Raw genomic sequence first — 15,229 nt, forward strand, 5'->3', positions numbered from 1 at the left:
GTGTATACACATGTTCTTGTCTCTACTTAGAGCTTGTACTTACTAGAGATGTACACACATGTTCTTGTCTCTACTTAGAGCTTGTACTTACTATAGGTGTACACACATGTTCTTGTCTCTACTTAGAGCTTGTACTTACTAGTGGTGTATACACATGTTCTTGTCTCTACTTAGAGCTTGTACTTACTAGAGATGTACACACATGTTCTTGTCTCTACTTAGAGCTTGTACTTACTATAGGTGTACACACATTCTTGTCTCTACTTAGAGCTTGTACTTTCTGGTAGTGTACACATTTTCTTGTCTCTACTTACAGCTTGTACTTACTAGTGGTGTATACACATGTGCTTATCTCTACTTAGAATTTGTACTTACTAGAGGTGTACACATATTCTTGTCTAGCTTTAGAGCATCCACTTCAGATGCTATGACAAATGATGGATTGTCAATTCTCCAATGCAGCAGGGTACAAACCAGTATGCTATAACCAAGAGCTGATGCTAAGTGAAGTAAGGTGAGATCAAAATGAGAAGTGACCTGCAGTGGGCTAGTATCATTGCTTTTGGTCCAAGCTCCACTCATCAACCTTTGACACAAAACAACTAACCTGTCTTCAAAGCTCCTCTGTGTGTTTCTGCATACCTGGATGAAAAACATGGAAAAAATCATGAGGTAGATTGAAAAAGGTCTTTCCAATCATCTATGACTCTATTTGGTCTGCATTTAGCTATCTAACAATTTCTGTTCATACTGCATAATGATTACTTAAGTTTTAAGTACTTGAGTGTCACTATTAGATAATTTATATGATTCTCGTTTTAGTAAATGTTACCTTTGTTAATGTACTTACATACTTTTTTTGCTTTGGATATTCACACAAAAGTATGTACACAAGAATGTTTTAAGATAGCCATCCCTAATTTTGAGCTGGCAGATCAGAGGGAAGGCAGGTGGTCAACACAGTGCTGTACCATCAATACTTTGACTACTCTAATTAAATAATGGGATTTTGCTGTAATGGGATGCAAACCATGGATCCTTAGTTGAATCCAATGTCTCTACACACTAACCACTTTACCTTGGCTAACTCAGTAGTCACATGCCAAATTATACACCACCAACTGTAGATAATATATAATATTATTAAAAAGTAGCATTCCACACACTGTTGTATCTATTTGAAAAGTTAAGCATATTAGTTTCTGAATGAATATCCTATGAACTAGCTTAGAATATTTATGTGTACAACTCATGCAGTTTTGTTGTGACAATGGACCTGAGATTAAAGACTGGAACTGTTAGTTGATGTGCAAAAACTAGATAGGTTTAGTTTGGCTCCACAGTTTTATTCAGTGGTGAATAGGGACACATTTACAACTAATTAAAAACCTATAATCATGAGCCAAAGCAAGCCTGACTGAGCATGGCTCCCTCTGCAAGAAAAGTTGCATTTTCTTGTCAGATGAAAAACCAAGAACATAGTGCAGAATTTCTACCAATCCTACAGTAAATTAGGGATAAAATTACTTTGGTTGGTATTGTGATCCATTGCTAAACAAAGCAGTCAAAACCTTTCAACATAACTAGGAATTGAAAATTGTTTTAAAATGTATCCAGCTAGTATCACTTTACTCGCTTGTGTACTTTTTATTGCAACATTTGTCTTGGATACTTGTTATAGCAGTTTTGTAACAATTCTGCAGATACCCAAGAATCCTTAACTTCCATTAAAATTATTTTTTTTCCTAATTATTTTTTCAGAATTTATATGTCAATGTACTGGACACAACATCTATAAATTTTCAACATGGACATATTCATGATAGCTATAACGTTTACAAGAATTAAAACCACAATCACAAATTCATAAATGTAAACCTAATTTTAGCCTTAGATAAGTGTACGAGGTCTGTTCAAAAAATATGCGGACTGTTTGAATTGCGCGGCTCCAGTTGGTTCCAGGGGAATCCGCTTGGTGTTGCTAGGTTCGCACAGATCAGCTGATTACGACGCCATTTCCCGATTGCAGATATCTTCATTTGTGTATTAGCTACACGGTTTTAAGTGAAGTGCGATTTTTTCGTTTGGCAGATTTCAGAATGAATGACCTGAAGGAGCAACGACTTGCTGTGAAATTTTGTGTTAAACTTGGAAAATCTGCAACTGAAACTTTTGCTATGTTTAACACGGCTTACGGTGATGTTGCTATGAAGCGTACGGCATGTTTCAAGTAGCATGAACGTTTTAAGGATGTTCAACAGTCCATTGAAGGTGATGAGCGTCCTGGACGTCCTTCCACGTCAACTGACGACCCACACGTTGACAAAATCAACACCCTGGTGCGGGCAAATCGACGTCTGACTGTCAGAGAGCTTGCTGAAGAGTGTAGGATATCAGTTGGATCTTGTTATGAGATTTTGACCGAAAAATTGAAGATGCACCGCGTTGCTGCGAAATTTGTGCCTCAGAACTCGTGAGTTTTTGGCCAAACACTCGATCACTGTTCTTCCCCACCCCCTCTACTCACCTGACCTTGCTCTTTGCAATATTTTCTTGTTCCCCAAACTCAAAAGACCCTTGAAAGGAAGAAGATTTGAGACGATTCCCGAGATTAAGGCAAATGCGATGAAGGAGCTGGAGGACATTACAAAAGAAACGTACCAGGAATGTTTCAACAAGTGGAAACACCGTTGGGATAAGTGTGTGTGTTGGGGAGGAGAGTACTTTGAAGGGGTCCCAGACCTGTAACTTCTAAATAAAGTACATTTTGTTTTATGACGTCAGTCCGCGTATTTTTTGAACAGCCCTTGTATAAATTTGCTAAAGTGGATATTAAATTATATAAATTTGTCATTGTGGTTTTAATTCTTCTTTCATAACTTTTTGTATCAACATCCTTACTTCATATGAAAATTCATAATTTTTAATACTCTTGTTTGTTTACTATTTATGTTAAAGTTGTATAAAGTATATATTAGAAATGTTACAAATCATAAACCATACTTTGAATGGTCAGTTTCTGTTTAGTTGGTTGGTTGTTTGGCATTTATTGGCACAAAGCAATTAGGCTATATATGCCATATAACCAGTAACAATTTAAAAATAAGTAAAATTATTAAAATGTGTAAAAAGGGTACACGTTAAAAAAACAGGTTCAATTTTTTAATTAAAAATTAAATAGATTTAAAAACACAACTCAGATGGGCAATGTTACTATCACCAATGACATTGTCCAACATCAGGGGTGAACCCATGGTAAAACATATTTATAATAGTGCCATCACTCATAGTTGTAATGACAGCACAAGAGCACAATGTAGGCTATTGTGACCAGAGTGTTACACAGACAACACATTGGTGCATCAGTCCCAAATAAAAGAAAATCATGAGTTAAAAAACCGTGACCAATACATAGCCTAACTAGGACAACTTCCTCCTTCCGATCCTTATGGAAGCAAAATGGCCAAAGTTCAATAGAAGGTTTTATCTGGAAAAGTTTATCATCACGTTGCTAACTCCATGTCAACTGCCAGCTGGCTTGGAGCTAAGCCTTGAACACATGATCATAGTCCTTGAATGGGACAGGCATGGTTGTTATAGTACCAGATCAGACAGACTCAGCTGTGGTGTCAGTGAGCTTATTTCCATGAATACCAATATGGCCCAGTATTCAGAATAACTGGATAGAAATGGATGATAAAGAGAAACGAGCCAGTCGGTTTTGTATATCACTGAGAGTAGGGTGAGAACTAACATGAAGTGATGGCAGAGCCAGTATTGAGCTAAGTGAATCAGTATAAATAGTACAGTTTGTGTATTGCATAGCTTCTATGTGATTCAGGGTAAGAAAAATGGCATACAGTTTGGCACTGAACACAGAAACTGTAGAGAGGATCACGTGTGCAATCACCAAACCATAATAAACCATGGCAGAAACCACAGAGTCACCTGATTTCAAACCACCCATATAAATGGGAATGGAAGGATAGTCAGGAAAATGTTTGGCAAATAGAAGACAGTACTTCAAATCGGGAGCATCTGCCATCTCAAGGTGACTCCAAAAATGATCACATTTGGGGATGGTAATAAGTCATAATGTGATGGGCTGATGAGTGGAGACAGCAATGTCATCCAAGGACAGACCCAATACAGCTTAGTGCACCTGGGTATGAAAGCCAAAAGGGGCAATGGCAGACCATCTATTCTGAAAAAGAATGGCCCACTGACGAAAGAAAACACAACTTCAGGTGGGATTCTGTGATAAGGATCGAAGTTTTGCTGCATACAGTAAAGACAGTTCTAAATGGTGGAGGTGTAGAGGATGGTCATGAGACTCATTCTAGAAACTCTGAATTGGAGAAGTGCAGAGCAGAGGCTTCTGATGGTGAACAGGCCAAGGCCCTGTCAAAGCCAAAGTTCAGAGACTCATAGTCCAGTTTTGACTGAAGGAGGGCATGATAGATTTTTAGCATAGAATATCAATCCACTCCACAAGAGGTGGAAGAGAGAACCCAGAGGACGTTCAATATCTTTTTAGTTCTGATATGTAATTGCTTTATGTGTGGAATAAAGGCCAGTTTATGGTCAAAGATAAGCCCCAAGAACTTTGGTTCAGGGACCATGGAAAGTACAGCTTCTCAGAGACAAAGACTAGGATTGATGTGAATACCCCATTGGCAGCAGAAGTACATGCAAATGGTTTTATAGCAATAAAAAGTTTAAACTGTTTGCTGTGGTCCACTTCAGTAAATGATCGAGAGCAGTCTGTAGCTGCCACAGAATAAACCCCACACTCAACTGACATGAGATGTGGAAGCTGCCAATATAGAGACTGCTTGCAACTGTGAGGGATGGGGGTGGGGAGTTATCCACTGATGGCATTAATCTTTATAACGAAAAGTGCGACACTCAAGACACAGCCCTGAGAGACTCCAAATTCCTGCAGGAATGAACAAGAAAGTGTCAAATCACACAGACTTGGAATTTCTATTACAAAATGTTAAATTAAAATTGGCAAGTAGCCACACAACCCAAATAAGTAGAGGTCTCGCAGGATGTCATACCTCCACATAGTATCATAAGCTTTTTGAAGGTAAAAAATACAGAAACAAGACATTGTCTCTTGAGAAAGGTTTCCCTCATTGATTTTTCAAGTCAAATCAGTTAATCCACAGTGGAGCACTGTCATCGGAACCCACAATGGGTGGATGAGAGGAGGTTGTTTGAATCAAGGATTCAAATAATACAATCATTAACCATCCTCTCTAAAGTCTTACAGAGACAGCTCGTCAAAGCAACTGGACAGTAGTTTGAAGGAATCTTGGAATCCTTCCCAGGCTTTAAAAAAGGAAGGATAATAGCATTGAGCCAAACACCAGAAAAAACAACCAGTAGAATAACAAGAGAGGCAGGAGAGAGATGGTGCAGCATCTTGTAGTGAATACCATAAGGTCTGACTGATATACTGCCAGACCGATAAAGAGCAAGCTGGAGTTCCATCAGTGTAAAGGGGCAATTATAGTCACAGAGACAGTCAGCTCAAAATGAAAGAGGTGATCACTATGCCCAAGTCTTGATGGCTAAGAAGATGGAGGATGAGGCAGAATTGCTAGATGCAAGAGAAAAGCTTTTGCCAAGAGTATCAGCAATGTTCTGGGCATCAGCAACTTTGTGGCCATAGGAGAGCAAGATCAAAAGAGGGTTGGATGTATACTGCTCACTGATCTTCTGAATCTTGTCTTGTATAACTTTTGAACTAGTAGTAGAAGACACAGTAGTTGTGAACTGACTCAAGGATTTCTTCTGGCTTTGATGTTATACCTGCTGAGCATGTGCATGGGCCTGTTGGAAACCAATGTGGTTTGAAAGTGTGGGATATCTACAAAAGGTATCCCAGGCCTGTTTTTAAGCCTTCCATACCATGTGGCAGGCAGGATTCTACCATGGACAAGGATACTGTAGAAAATGTGTCAAGGTTTTAGGAACAGACTGAGCAATTGCTTAGACAATACAGTCAGTTACTGCTGCCACACAGTTGTCTATTAATGATTTAGAGATGACAGCAAGATCAAGTTTCAAGAGAACAGTAAAAGAGGGCCATTTGGCCTGGTCCAGCTTTCACTATGGCACATGGGTCACGTGGCATTGACCAAAGCCAGTTTTTCTTAGTATGATAGGAAAATGATCACTGCCCCATGGATCACTGTCAACCCCCCAAAAAAAATGAGAGAAAAGTGAAGGGGAACAGACAGAGAGATCAATAGCAGTAAAAGACTAACTGGGTGTATGAAAATAGGTATAAGTGCAAGCATTGAAAATATAAAAGTTATTATCTGAGAATATATTATCTACAGAAAGACCCTTCCCATCAATATCGGCACCACCCCAGATGGGATTATATCCATTAAAGTCCCCCAAGATTAAAAAGTGAGCCAGCAAGATGTTAAAAGAGAGCATCCAGGTCTGAGTGATCACAGATCTCCTCAGGAGATAGTTAGAGAGAACAAACAGTAATCATATGACCCAAGGAAACATGGATGGCTACAGCCTCCAAGGGTGTATCGAGTGGCAAAGATAGGGTGGGCACATACTGATCAACCAGCATTGCCACCCCTACATGCACCCATCCATCACACAACCCATCATTTCTATACACAAAAAACTTCCAAAAGGTTACTGTATCGACAGGTTTCAGAAATGTTTCCTGTAAGGAAAGACACATAAGATGGTAAGAATCAATCAACACTTTGATGTCATCCAAATTAGAACGTAAACCTTGACAGTTCCACTGTAGTAAAGTGGCTATTTTTACTTACGTGAAGGAGAATTGGATCAAGAGCCCTTCTGATTTTGGCCACTTTGTCGTTGTTTCTCTTTATTTGATGGTCTATCTCATAGGTACATCCCTGGGTCAAGTAGGCAGGTCTCTGTTGGTAGATGAAAATTCCAAGGATGCAAATGAATAATTGTTCTGCATCTCAGGACCAAAGAAGAAGATGGACCCAAGGAAATGCCAGAAGCTGGAGCCAAAGGAAATGTATCTGGGGAACTGCTGGAAGGAATGGTGGGAATAGAGATAGGTGTTAACATTGACTTGTCAACTCTTTTAATCATGAAAGGCAAAAGGCTTCTTGATGTAATTTGAAAACAACTCTGTCGGAGACATAGAGAAATCTGTCTGTACTCCCACTGTAACAGTGGAATGGAGTGCAATAGCAAATGTCTGAGATGGAGTGGTGAACAGTAACTTTTGAGCCTCAGGGTAAGAAATGTTTTGAACTATTTTCGAACACTGTACCTTGTTTCTTCCACCAACCTATAGCAAAACAGAAAGTAGGAGGGGGAGCTACTAAAATTAACATAATGAGGGTCCATTTCACACTCGTAGGCATCAAGGGCCTTGCCACCACAACAAGCACACGTCAAGGAACTATAACATTGATGTCCTTGAGTGACCAAACTGCCATCAATGGAAACAACAAAGAGGGTTTAGAATATCTGGCCACACCTTGCAATTTAGATAACTCACCTTGATGATAGTAGGTGAATGTGGTGATGTAAATGTCAAAATTAGGATAGTACTTGGCTTCAAAATTCTGTCTTTATGGTTGGTTGATTTACTGTTTTATGGCACAACGCAGCTAGGCTATCTGCATCAATCATCTGGTAAAAAGTTAAAAGTAAATTTTGCAAAATTCATAAAAGGAAATGAAGGTAAAACAAAACAAAGTTTAAAAAACATAAATCGCATAAAACCAATGTTTACATCTAGTCTACAATGTCAAGAGAAACATTACAGTAATTCAAGTTGTAAAGGACTTTCTGTAACATAACTGTAATAATCATAATTCACCAGGAAGACTAACAGGTAAGTACAAAAACCACCATCAGTCACCTGAAGTTGGCCTTTCTTCCTGGCAAGTTATTATTATAATTTTGCTACATGTCTTTTAAAATCTTTTTATTAAAAGATTTTAAAAAACATGTAGCCAAAATTATCAAATAACTTGCCAGGAAGACTAACGGTAGTTCAAACAGCACACCTTTTAATCACCTGATTTTAAAAATCACAGTTCATCTAGTTCAATTTGAAATGAAACTGGCCAGTTTCTAATTTAAATGAACTAGATGAACTGTGATTTGGAAAGGCCAACATCAGGTGTAATGTATAAATTTAAAAATTTAAATGGCATTAAAAAGATTAATGGCTCTTTAAAAAACTAAAAATATTGCCAAGGTGGACAGTGTCACCATCACCAATAACACTGTCTAACATTATGGACAAAACTTGGAACAGAACTTGCTTAAAATGGTGCCATCATTGTGACAAGAAAGTAAAATGTGGCTTATTGTGATCTGAGTGTTACACACACTACACACTGGTGCATCAGTTCCAGATAAAAGAAAACGATGAGTCAGAAAATTGTGACCAATGTGTAGTCTAGTTAGAACAAGTTCCTCTTTCTGATCCTTATGAAAGCAAGATAGCCAAAGTCCAATACAGGGTTTTATTTGGAAAAGCTTGTTTTTGCATTCCTCACTCCAAGTCAGCTGCCAGATGGCACAGAGCCGAGTCTTGAATACAGGACCATAGTCCATCTACAGAACAGGCACAGAGGTGATAGTGCCAGTACAGACAGACTTAGCTGCAGTGTCAGCAAGCTCATTCCCGCGAATACCAACGTGGCATGGTATCCAGAAAAATTGGATAGAAGTAGATGTTAAAGAGAAATGGGCCAGTCAGTTTTGAATATCATTGAGAACAGGGTATGAACCAACGTGAAGCAATTCAAGGGCCAGTAGAGAACTAAGCGAGTCAGTATAAACAGTGCAGTTTGAGTACTGCTTAGCTTCTATGTAATCCAGGGCAAGGGAAATGGCATACAGTTAGTACTGAACACAGAAGCTGTAGAGAGGATTCTGTGCTCAACCACCAAACCACAACAAACCATGGCAGAGCCCACACAGTCACCTGATTTTGAACCATCTGTATAAATAGGAATGGAAGGCTGGATCAAAAGATTTTCAGCAAATAGTAGACAGTATTTCCAATCAGGAATGTCTACATTTCTCAGATGACTTACATGTAGGTCACAATTGGGGACTGTAAGAAGTCATGGTGGGATGGGCTGACCAGTGGATACAGCAGTGTTATCCAAGGACAGACCCAATTCATCCAACTGCACCTGGATACGAAGGCCAAAAGGAGCAATGGCAGACCACCTGGTCTGAAAAAGCATGACCTATCGGGGGAGGAAAACAAGCCCAGGTGGGATGCTTTGGTAAGGAACAAAGTTTCAAAGCATATAGTAAAAACAGTTGCAAATGGCGAAGGTGCAAAGAAGGTTCCTGAGATTCTATTCATAAGCTCTGAACTGGGAAAGTGCAGAAAGCCCCAGTGCATAGCCAAAGAATTCCTTGATGATAAATAGGGTCTAGCATCTTTAAGGCCAAGGGTCTGGCAGAACCATAGATCAGTGATCCATAAACAAGTTTTGATCGAATAAGAGCATGATATATCTTTAGCACAGAATGTTAATCTGCTCCCCAAGTGGTGGAAGAGAGGACATGGAGGATGTTCAGTGCTCTTGTACATTTGACCCATAGCTGCTTGATGTGTGATAAAAAGGTCAACTTACGGTCAAAGATAAGCCCCAAGAACTTGGTCTCTGTGACCACAGGCAGCACAACTTCACCGGTACAGAGTTCAGGATTAGAGTGAATACCCCATTGGCAGCAAAAATGCATGCAAACAGTTTTAGAGAGTGAGAAGGTAAAGCTATTTGCTGTGGTCCACTCCAGTAAACAACTGAGGGCAGTCTGTAGCTGCCGCTCAATATACCTAATGTTCGACAACTGACATGAGATGTGAAAGTCGTTGACATAGAGCCCATTTGCAACAGTGAGAGGAAGTTGTTCAATGATGGCATTAAATTTTATACTGAAAAGTATGGCACTCAGAACACAGCCTTGAGGGACTCCAAGTTCCTGTAGAAAAGAACAGGAAAGTGTCAAACCCACGCAAACTTGGAATCTCCTGTCCATTAAAAACTTTTTAATAAAAATGGGTAAATGGCCACGTAACTCACATATATGGAAGTCTCACAAAATGCCATACCTCCATGTTGTATCATAAGCCTTCTCAATGTCAAAGAATTTTGATACAAGATGTCATTTGATTCGACATTTAAAGTCGAATCAGGTGGTCCATGGTGGAGCGCTGTTGTCGGAACCCACATTGGGTGGGCAAGAGGAGGTTGTTTGATTTGAGGAACCAAACAAGATGAGCATCAACCATCCTCTCTAGGGTTTTACAGAGACAGCTCATCAAAGCAATCGAATGGTAGTTTGAAGGAATCTTGGTATCCTTCCCAGGCTTGCAGAAAGGTAGGAAAATAACCTGGTGCCAGGTATCAGAAAAACATTATCCTGCCAGATCTGGTTATAAACAATCAGAAGAATAGCAAGAGAAGCAGGAGATAGATGGCACAGCATCTCATAGTGTATATCATCACGTCCAACCAATGTACTGCCAGACTGATGAAGGGCCAGTTTGAGTTTCACCAGTGTAAAGGGACGATTATAGTCATAGAGACAATCAGCTTGAAAGGAAAGAGGTGGTTGCTCTGCCTGAGTCTTGATGGCGAAGAAGGTGAAGAAGAAGCAGAAGTGCTAGATACTCAGCAAAAGCTTTTACCTAGAATATCATCGATGCTCCAGGTATCAACTATTTCCTGGTCATCAGAAAGAAGGATCGAGAGTGGGACAGAGTTATATTGCCCACTGACCTTTCGAATCCTGTCCCATATGACTTTGGAACTGGTTGTAGAAGATATGCTTGTTGTGAACTTAATCCAAGATTCCTTCTGGTTTTGACGTCCTACACATCGAACATGTGCACGGGCCCACTGGAAAGCAATGAGGGTCAAGAGTGTGGGATATCTACAGAAAGTATCCCAAGCTCATTTTTGAGCCTTCCTTGCCATGTGGCAGGCAGGATTCCATCATGGACAAGGATATAGTGGAAAACGTGTTGAGGTTTTAGGAATACATTGAGCAGTTGCTTGAATAATACAATCTGTTACTGCTGCAACACAGTCATCTATTGATAGCTTACAGACAATGGCAGGATCAAGGTCTGCAAGAAATATGGCCAGTTTGTTTGATCCAGTTTCCACTGGGGCACGCGGGACGGGTGCCATTAACCACAGCCAGTCTCTCTCAAGATTACAGGAAAACGATTACTGCCTCATGGGTAATTGTCAACCCTCCATGAGAAATGGAAAAATAATGAAGGGGAGCAAATTGAGAGATCAATAGTAGTAAAGAACTGACTAGGTGCATGGAAATAAGTAGAAGAACCAGTACTGAAAAGAGAATGGTTGTGATCATTGAGCATACACTCTACAGAGTGACCCCTCCTATCAATATCAGCACTTCCCCAGAAGGGATAACGTCCATTAAAGTCCCCCAGGATGAAAAAGGGAGATGGCAACTGTTCAACGAAAGCATCAAGGTCTGATTGATCATATGTCTCTCCAGGTGACAGGTAGAGAAAACAAACCCTGATGGTATGACCCAAGGAAACACAGATGGCTACGGCCTCCAAGGATGTGTCGAGTGGCAAAGACAGGTTGGGCATATGCTGTTCAACCAACAGTGCCATCCCTCCATGCACTCGTCCATCACACAGCCTGTCATTTCTATACACAGAAAACTTCCAAAAGGTGACTGTATTGACAGATTTCAGAAATGTTTCCTGTAAGGAAAGACACATAAGATGGTAAGAATCAATCAACACTTTGATGTCATCCAAAGTAGAACGTAAACCTCGACGGTTCCATTGTATCAGGGTGGCCGTTTTTATTTACATGTCGGCGAATTGGGTGGAGAACCCTTCTGCTTATGACCATGTCTTTTTTCGTTACTGTCCTTATTCGAGAGAGGACTATCGACCTCCATGGATCCTGCCCTGGGTCGGTTGGGCAGATCTTTGATGTTGGAAGGGGATTCCAGAGACTGAGGATGTGAACGAATAACTGATTTGCATCTTGGAGTGAGAGAAGAAGATGCATCTGAGGAAATGCCTATACATGGAACCAAAGAATGTGGATCTTGGGGTGTGGTGGAATGTATATAAAGGACAAAAATAGGTGTTGAAGTTGATTCATCAACTTTTTTATCATGGTGGTCAAAAGACCTTTCATTTGTTTGGAGAATGATTCTGCAGGAGGCACAGAGAGATCTGTCTGCACGTCCATAGTAGTTGTGGAATGAAATGCAGTGGCATACATCCAAGATGAGGTGGTGGACAACAATTTTTGAGCCTCAGGATAGGTAATGTTATGAATCATTTTCAAACGCTGCACCTCGTTTCTTCCAACCATTTAGGGCAAGAACGAAAGTAGGACAGGTGAGAGCCATTGCAATTGATGAAATGAGGGTCCATTTCTCACTTGTAGGCATCATAGTCCTTGCCAATGCAACAAGCACACATTAAGGAACCACGACCTGACGTCATCGAGTGACTGAACTGTTGACACTGGAAACATCGGAGAGGGTTTGGAATATATGGCCATACTCTACAATTAAGGTAACCTGCCTTGATGGTGGCAGGTGGACGTGGTAACATAAATGTGAGAATGAGGACATTGGTCGGCACCATAATTCCATCTTTGCAAGTGGAGATACGCCTCACTGCAGAAATTCCTTAGATGGAGAAACCAGCAAGAATATCTGACTCTGAGATGTTCTTCAAATCCTTCTCAACAATAACTTCTCATGATGAATTCAAAGTGGCATGAGGTATATCCTCAATTGCCTTTGAATGCAAGAGGAGGTCACTGTGTTGAGATGTGGATGTTTTCATCAATATGTCACCAGATCAAAGCTTTTTTACTGACTTTGGGAGAGCCAGCAAGTCCCTCTGGTCCCTTCTGAATGAAAAAGGGAGTCATTTGCCCTAAATGTTTGTCTGAAAATAAATGCAATATAAGAAAATGAGGTACAATAGGTGGTATAGATGGTGAGGATTGCTGCTCAGAATCTTCAAGATGTGGTGTTTACCTATAGACTGTTTATCACTATTTTATTAAGACTTTTTATTGGAGTATCGATAATAAAGAGAGGGAAATTTCGGTGCCCACTGACCCCACCCACAATGGAGCCTTACAAGGGGACACACTACAATGTCAAACAAGGACACTGCAGCAATGTCAGGGTTTCGTGAGCACTATACCCAAACACTTGCATCAGATATAATGTCCACAACAAATGCTGAGAATATCTAACACTGGTACTTAGTTGACCCTAGCCAAAGTGGACCAGCTGATTGAACCAAGAGGGACCACCCCAATGCCGCCCATCTACAGGAATTCAAGGCCAAAGCAGTGTGTTAGGGTTGGACCCCTCAACCACAAGGATCCTCTCCTCCCCTTCACTGGTTGCCACACATGGCAAACATGTGTGTGGATGTTTAGATCCCAGAGGAGGTAAACTAAAAGAACAGAACCTTCCCTGTGAGGTTCCCTCACCACGTACAGGAATCCACACTGAGGGGACTATCTTTGTGAGTGGAAATACAACACACTGCAGAAACTCCTTGGGTAAAGTAACAAGTGAGGATATCTGACTTGGGGATGTTCTTGAAATCTCTCTCAACAATAACTCCTCATGATGAATTCAAAGTGGCATGGGCAGTAATCTCAATAGATATATCCTCAATGACCTCTGAATACAAGAGGAGGTCACTTTGTTTTTTAGTCCATGTTTCCACCAAGCAGTCCTCAGAATGTAGCCTTTTGACTGACTTATGAGAGCCAACAAGCCCCTCTAGTCCACTCTTAAACAAAAAAAAGAAGATATTTACTCCAAATATTTGCCTGACAAAGAATGTAATATCAGAAAATGAGGTACATATGTCTAAGTTGAAAACTGTTGTTTGGAATCTTCAAGATGTGGTCATTTACTTATGATCTGTTTCTTTTTGTTTTATTTTTATTTTGAGCTGGAGGATCCATAATAAAGAAAGAATTTTTCTGTGCCCACTGACTCCACCCACCATAGAGCCCTACAAGGGGATGCACTATAATGCCAAACAAGGACAATGTACCAAAGCCAGCATTTTGTAAGCACTTAACCGAAACACCAGCATCAGACACAATGTCCACAACATCTGTTGAGAAGGTCCAACACTGGTACTTGGTTGATCCTAGCTCAAGTGAACCAGCCAATTGACCCCAAGGTCACCTGTCTACATGAGTTCAAGGCCAGAGTGGTATCTTATGGTTGAATTCCTTAACCACCAGAATCCTCACCTCCCCTTCATGGATCACCATGCACAGCAAATACGTTGGTAGATGTTTAGATCTCAGAGGAGGTAAACTAAAAGTACAGAACTGTTTTTTGTTTAAAAATTTAATATGATGGTTTTCTGGCACGTTAATTATTTGGAATTATGACAATGTTTGAGAAACGAGTTAGGCAATCTGTTTTTATTCTTAAAACATATTTGACAAAAGAAGCAAAATACAAGTTTGCCACACTTCAATTATAAACCTTTAAAGTGTCATGTTTTATTTAATATTTAAGCTCGTAACTTGGTTGTATTAACTTCTATCTGATTAAAAGAAACTGTATGCATAGACCCGAGTTAAAAATTAATAGTAATTAATATACATTTAATTTTAACATAACATTCTAAGTAGATGTGTTAAATGCATTAATACATGAGATAGATGTCCTTACTATTAATGACACTTTTGGATATAATCTCAATAATAATTCATAAGGTTAAGCTAGCTTAGAAGAATTAAATTAGTACTAAAACCAACTATTAAACTAACAATGCAAAATAATCAGGACAATGAAAAATATATAGAAAATAAAAATATCATTTTACTAAACATCTTAATCAATATGTAATGTCATTGTTGTTCTTTTGTTGTTAAATACAAAGCTACACAAAGGGCTATCTGTTCTCTGCCCATCACTGTTATCAAAACTCAGTTTTCTACTGTATATTTCAAAGACATACCACCCTGTCATTGGGCATACTGCAATGAAACTAACACTCAAAAAATAACATATTTCTTACCTTGTGGTTATTAATACTGGTACTAAAAAGGTTTATTGAACAGTGTTAATTTGATGAATGAATGGTTTTTGAAACAGGATGTTTCTTCAGCTTGCAAACAATTTTAAATATTCTTTGACCTTGAGGCTTAGTTCA

General features: G+C 39.6%; 1 pseudogene across 1 annotated transcript in view; it reads right to left on the bottom strand.

Annotated features, from left to right (window-relative positions):
- Positions 1-15,229, bottom strand: part of LOC143250319 (calmodulin-binding transcription activator 2-like) — a 152,961-nt pseudogene that overhangs the window by 26,624 nt on the left and 111,108 nt on the right. The window contains exon 12 of the transcript XR_013028142.1: positions 376-642. The product of XR_013028142.1 is annotated as a calmodulin-binding transcription activator 2-like (transcript). The remainder of the gene's footprint in view (positions 1-375; positions 643-15,229) is intronic.

This window comes from Tachypleus tridentatus, chromosome 5 (assembly GCF_004210375.1).
Source record: "Tachypleus tridentatus isolate NWPU-2018 chromosome 5, ASM421037v1, whole genome shotgun sequence".
In the NCBI taxonomy this organism is placed as follows: domain Eukaryota; kingdom Metazoa; phylum Arthropoda; class Merostomata; order Xiphosura; family Limulidae; genus Tachypleus; species Tachypleus tridentatus.